Here is a 6476-nt window from a genome sequence, read left to right on the forward strand (position 1 = left end):
GATAAAAACACACACACACACACACACACGCACACACACACACACACACACACACACACACACACACACACACACACACACACGTGTGTGTGTGTGTGTGTGTGTGTGTGTATTTGTATATATGTGTGTGGATATGTTCATTCATTCATTTTCCGATCTGCTTATCCTTACTAGGTCACAGGAGATGATGAAGCCTATCCCAGCTGTCTTCGGGCAGTAGGCGGGCGACACCCTGAACTGGTTGGCAGCCAATCGCAGGGCACACACAGACGAACAGCCATCCACGCTCACACTCACACCTAGGGACAATTTGGAGTGTTTCATTAACCTACCATGCACATTTTTGGAATGTGGGAGGAAACCGGAGTACTCGGAGAAAACCCACGAAGGCCCGGGGAGAACATGCAAACTCCACACAGGGAGGCCGGAGCTGCAGTCAAACCCGGTACCTCAACACTGTGAGGTCGACGTGTCGACACGCTAACCACTCGACCACCGGGCCACCAGAGTGGAAACAAATTAGAGTCATACCTAGACTTTTTACCATAATCCATTCCAGAAAGCTGTTCAAAAAGCGATTTGTTCGAAATCTGAAACTATTTTATTTGCCCATGATTAGGAGCTAATATACTATGAAGAAATAACAATGAAACAGTCAGATTTTGTAGAAATAACATATAAACAGTCAGATTTGCGTAAATCACAACAACCATGTCCGCTCACAATGAACGCGACACGAGGAAGCGTCACGTCCTCGTGTACCGAAGGCGAGAGGAGTCGAGTGCGATATTCGGGTTTGCTCAGTTTGGTCGAAAACCGGTTTTCGGTCGTAATCCGAGACGTAAAAATCTCAAATTTTCTGGTCGAAATCCTTTGTGGTAGATAACAGAGATGTTCGTAAACCGAGGTTTGATTGTATTGGGCTACGTCTACACTTATCATGGGCTACGTCTACAAAGAATAATTTGGATCAGGACGGTGATTCAAGCACAAAACACGAAGAGGACTGTGAAGGGGCCAGCCGCAGTCGCTAACAGTGGCGACTGTTAACCCTGAAGCTCCCACTCGCAGCATCATACAGCTAGAAAGCCTGTGACAAATTAGAACTCGATTCCCCCCCACCCCCCAAAAAAACTTTTTTTGATGATGAGGAACACAATACACAATGGGTGGTTGATTGCCATGTGATGAAAGTATTCGATTCTCAACCGAGAGTGTTCTCTTTACATGTGATCATGAAAACAAAGCACAGAACCATGGCGAATGCTGAAGCATGCACACCCATCACATGCTGTTATCAATATAATGTCTGATGGTTTGATTTCAGCTGTTCTCCTTCATGTTTTTCCTCACTTTAATTTCATTGTTAATTGTGTTTAAATGTTTTTATTTTTTCATTCAGAGCAGAGTGGGTAAAGATACCCCTCCTTAAATATATCTATAATGTTTGAAAATGTAATTTGAATATCAACAAAATATGTGCACAGTAAGTATGCCCAAGTACTGTAAATAACATTGAGAGGGTAAATAAAATCAAACAAGACAACAACTTTGCTTTGATAAAACAAAATCTTAGACCAGGGGTCGGGAACCTTTTTGACTAAGAGCCATAAAAGCAAAATATTTGGAAATGTGTGTGCGTGTGTGTGTGTGTGTGTGTGTGGGTGTGTATGTGCGTGTGTGTGTGTATGTACGTATGTACGTATGTACAGTAAATATTCTCTAGTGCGGACTCGTGTTTGCGCTGTCCAATTTGTCCTGATAACAGAAATTCCTCATTTGGGAAATGAGCATGGTACATGTCCTTTATGAACCTGCAAGTATGTTGACAAAAATGCACGTGTAACAACACAATCAATAAAATACAAAAATATACTGTCCAAAAACTTTATATAACAAAAACTGCAATACAGGTGTATCCAAAAAAAATCACAACAGTAAAATACGTACAGTATTTTAATGATTATTTTTTTTCTGTCTTGGGAAAAAAATGTGTCTATTTTGGATTGTTTGGTTGGATGCATTCTTTGGTTTATGACAATGTTTGCCTGCGTGTCATAGAGTTTTGTTGCTAGTTGCAAGTAACTGTCCCGTTGATCACCGATGTCTGGTAATTCTTGTGCATACTGATGGTTTGATTCCATTTGCATTGCTTCCTCGCTGGATGGTGGCTTATCATCAGGAGTTGAATCGATGCCTTGTTTTTTAAAGTTTCGTAGATTTGCGTCTTTCCGACTCCAAGTGTCTGCTGGATGCTTTTAACTTTGTGTCCAGCCTTGCTCAAACGGATGCATTTCACTCGCTCCGATAAAGTTAAAATCATTCACAATTACAGTAAAACGCACGCCAATAATAACTCACTTACACGTCGTCGTTTCGAATCTGATGATCGAAAAACGTGAAGTGAAAATGTGTCTCGGTGTCGTCGCTCCGTAGTATCGGATGGGCGTTGCGTGTATATATATATATATAATAACCCTCGTCTCACCCCTCGGGTGGTGTCCATCCCTCATTCAGCTCGGGTCCTCTACCAGAGGCCAGGAAGCTTGAGGGTTCTGCGCAGTATCCTTGCTGTTCCCAGCACTTTTCTGGACTGAGATGTTCATTGTTGTTCCGTTGTTCTGTTGCAACCATTCATCCAGTTTGGGGGTCACTGCCCCGAGTGCTCCAATCACCACAGGCACGACTGTCACCTTTACCTTCCAGGCCTTCTCTAGCTCTTCTCTGAGCCCTTGGTATTTCTCCAGTTTCTCGTGTTCCTTCTTTCTTATGTTTCCATCACTTGGGATTGCTACATCCACTACAATGGCTTTCCTCTGCCCTTTATCTGTGATCACGATATCCGGTTGGTTCGCCATTACCATCTTTTCAGCCTGTATCTGGAAGTCCCACAGGGTCTTCGCTCGGTCATTTTCCACCACCTTTGGAGGTGTTTCCCATTTTGACCTTGGAGTTTCCAGTCCATACTCCGCACAGATGTTTCGGTAGACTATGCCAGCCACCTGGTAATGGCGTTCCATGTAGGCTTTCCCTGCCAGCATCTTACACCCTGCAGTTATGTGGTGGATCATTTCAGGTGCCTCTTTGCACAACCTACACCTTGGGTCTTGTCTGATGTGGTATATCTGGGCCTCTATGTCTCTGGTGCTCAGGGCCTGCTCCTGAGCAGCCAGGATGAGTACCTGGGTGCTGTCCTTCAGGCCGGCTCTCTCTAGCCACTGATAGGACTTCTTGAGATCAGCCACTTCTGTCATGGTCCGGTGGTACATCCCGTGTCGGGGCTTGTCCACCCATGATGGTCCCTCTTCCAGCACCTAATCCTCTGAGACATTCTCTGAGTACATCATCCATTGGAGCCTTCTCCTTGATGTACTCACAGAGCTTGGATGTTTCAGCCTGGACAGTGGCTCTCACACTCATTAGTCCCCGGCCTTCTTACTTAGGGCTTGCGTACAGTCTCAGGGTGCTGTATTTGGGATGGAACCCTCCATGCGTGGTTAGGAACTTTCGGGTCTTCACGTCCGTGGTCTCAATCGCTTCCTTTGGCCACCTTATTATTCCTGCAGGGTATCTGATCACTGGCAGGGCATAGCTGTTTATTGCCCAGGTCTTCTTCTTGGCATTGAGATGGCTTCTTCGGACTTGCCTCACCCGCTGGAGGTATTTGGCCGTAGCTGCTTTCTTTGTTGCCAGTTCGAGGTTGCCATTGGCTTGTGGGATACCGAGGTACTTGTCGTCCTCAATGTCTGCTGTTGTTCCTTCAGGGAGTGAGACCCCTTCAGTGTGGACTACCTTGCGTCTCTTAGTCACCATCCGACTACATTTCTCAAGCCCGAATGACATCCCGATGTCACTGCTGTAGATCTTGGTTGTGTGGATCAGGGAGTCTATGTCCCTTTCGCTCTTCGCATGCAGCTTTATGTCATCCATGTCGAGGAGGTGACTGATCGTAGCTCCATTTCTGAGGCGGTATCCATAGCCTGTCTTGGTGATTACTTGACTTCGGGGGTTCAGTCCTATGCAGAACAGCAGTGGGGAGAGACACAACCAGGATCTACAGCAGAGACATCGGGATGTCATTCGGGCTTGAGAAATGTAGTCGGACGGTGACTAAGAAAGGCAAGGTAGTCAACACTGAAGGGGTCTCACTCACTGAAGGAAAAATAGCAGACATCGAGGACAGCTACAAGTACCTCGGTATACCACAAGCATGGACACTTGGGTAAGTGGCTTGCCATTGGCTTCAAGTGTGGTTTTCCACATCCTCATCGAGTTCGCAACAGAGGCTTTTACAGTCCTGTTCACCTTATGCAACTCCAAGCATTCAGTGATCTATGTATGTGGCATCAAGTCATTGGCTTTCTTCTCATCAATCCAGGCTCTGCATGGGTTGATATGTCGGGACCTGCAGTTTTGTGCGACTGTTCTGTCAACCAGGAGCTGATGTTTGGCTCCTCTGGTATCTCTACCAATGCCCTTCTGTGCTTCGCTTATGTAGTGATCCATGTTTCCACTAATCTTAGCCACTATGATGCCTGACATGAGCTTCCATGTTGTGGAGAGACAGTTTATTGGCTGTTGGTTGGATGGGACTGTACCCTTTGAGGGAGCCTTTATGATCAGGATCGTTCGCCCCTTCGGTCAGCCATCCTGGGTGAGTCCCATCCCTCAACAACTGGTTCATTTGTGCTGCTAGGCACTCATGGAGTGTTGTGAGTTTCGTTTGCCAATCGGTGTGGACAATGCCCGGGTCTGGTGCTGTCCAGTTTTTCCTGTATGTCTGCCACTGTTATGGTAACTGGGTTCTGTTCAGGGAGGTTGCTGTGCTCCTCTCTGAGGAGCCTTTGTTTGGCAGTTTCGAGTGCTTCAGGTATCGTCATCCGGATGTACCTCTCGAGGCCTTCATCAATTGACTCACGTATTTCCAAGCCGCCTTGCCTCCAACTGTTTTTTCCATGGTGGGTAACGTATCTCATGGCTTCCATGTTTGCTCCTACAGCCAAGCATCTCTAGGATCACTGATGCTGAAGTGTATATCAGCTCATTGGTTTCCGTGATCATTACAGTAGGGATCGCCCTCAGTGCTGCATTCAGTTTCCATCAGACTTTCAGGTGGTACTTCACATAGCCGTTGTAATCGGTTTCTAGGTTGGCCAGCTTTCATTCTCGCCATGATATTAGCTTTCAGGTCAGTTGCTGCCTCGCTCAGCATTTCATTCATTGGGGCTGGCCTCTCAATCTCATCATCTGCATTCATTGGGGCTTGCCTCCCAATCTCTGGTATAACCTCCTCCTCTGATCTGTCAGCCTGGGGCCCTTCACCATGGAATCTGCGTTGTACCTCATCAATCTCAAGTTGTGATAGCATTTGCTGCTTGTGGATGTTGGAACACTGAGCTACTCATTGTTTCGTGGTCAACCGTGACTGTGGGTTTCAAAGTAACCATTCAGCCCACATTCTCTGCATGGAACCCATCTGACTCGGGTTTCTGGAGTAGTAGCATTCCAACAGAGCCATGTTATCGCATCTCGCCCATCTCCACTTTGTTCCAGTAGCCCATTTTTCATCAAGGTGCTGTGGTTCCCCAGCACCTGACGCAGACCTTGTTTGGCCGGGCGACGTCTGAGCCGCGATGATGCCATGTCATTCCTTTTATTGTCTCTCATCATTACATGAGGTAGGCATTAGCGTAAAGGGTATTGCCCAAGGACCCACACTGGATTGTGTTATGTGCTCATATTGCCCCAATCGGGATTTGAGCCGCCGTCTCCGGTACGCCAAACCTGTGCCTTACCAAATGAGCTCTCCAGCAGTGATGTGTTCCTCGAGCCGGTCCTTGGCCTCGAGGACCGGCTCGAGGACCGAAGGTCGGTCCTTGGTCCTTGGCCTTGGCCTTGGGAGTCAATTCCTTGGCCTTGGCCTTGGCCTTGGGAGTCAAGTCCTTGGCCTTGGCCTTGGCCTTGGGTTGCCGGTCCTCGGACACAATGAGGGATTAGAGCCTCGAATCCCTTGTCCACAGGTATAAAGTGGGACCGAGGATCTCAAAAACCACGAAGGAATCAAATAAATTCCGTCCGGGGAAACGCATATTGATGGATTAAGCTGGCGCTTTAATAGGGGCGGGTCTGCCACTGACAGGTGACAGTTAGCGCAACGAATAAAGAGCGGCATCACAGTTAGTTTCAATCACGGTTTGTTCCATTTGCGATCGGCAGTTTAAATAACGTGTAAAGTCTTTCTGGAACAGTGGTGTCTTTTATGTAGTTATTTTTGCACAGTCGTCACGTTTCTGCGGTGGCACTATAATGTTTGTTTGAACCAAGTAATTTGCGTTACAGCTGGAGTCAATAATGCCGGCACTTCACTTCCGGGTTTGGCCGTTGGGATTTGGAGTCCTTTTGCTCGATTCCAGTTATGTTTTTGGTGAATGCTTTCTCATGTTTGGAATAATGAATATTGATAATACATAGTTTAA

At 46.8% G+C, this 6476-nt stretch overlaps 1 long non-coding RNA gene across 1 annotated transcript in view; it reads left to right on the forward strand.

Annotated features, from left to right (window-relative positions):
* The first annotated feature begins 2732 nt into the window (after positions 1-2732).
* LOC109510034 (uncharacterized) overlaps positions 2733-6476 on the forward strand; it is a 15358-nt gene continuing 11614 nt past the window's right edge. Inside the window, exons 1-2 of the long non-coding RNA XR_002167045.1 lie at positions 2733-2746; positions 3694-3699. This is a non-coding gene — a long non-coding RNA (uncharacterized LOC109510034). The remainder of the gene's footprint in view (positions 2747-3693; positions 3700-6476) is intronic.

This window comes from Hippocampus comes, unplaced genomic scaffold (genome assembly GCF_001891065.2).
Source record: "Hippocampus comes isolate QL1 unplaced genomic scaffold, H_comes_QL1_v1.1 scaffold34, whole genome shotgun sequence".
NCBI classification, from domain to species: domain Eukaryota; kingdom Metazoa; phylum Chordata; class Actinopteri; order Syngnathiformes; family Syngnathidae; genus Hippocampus; species Hippocampus comes.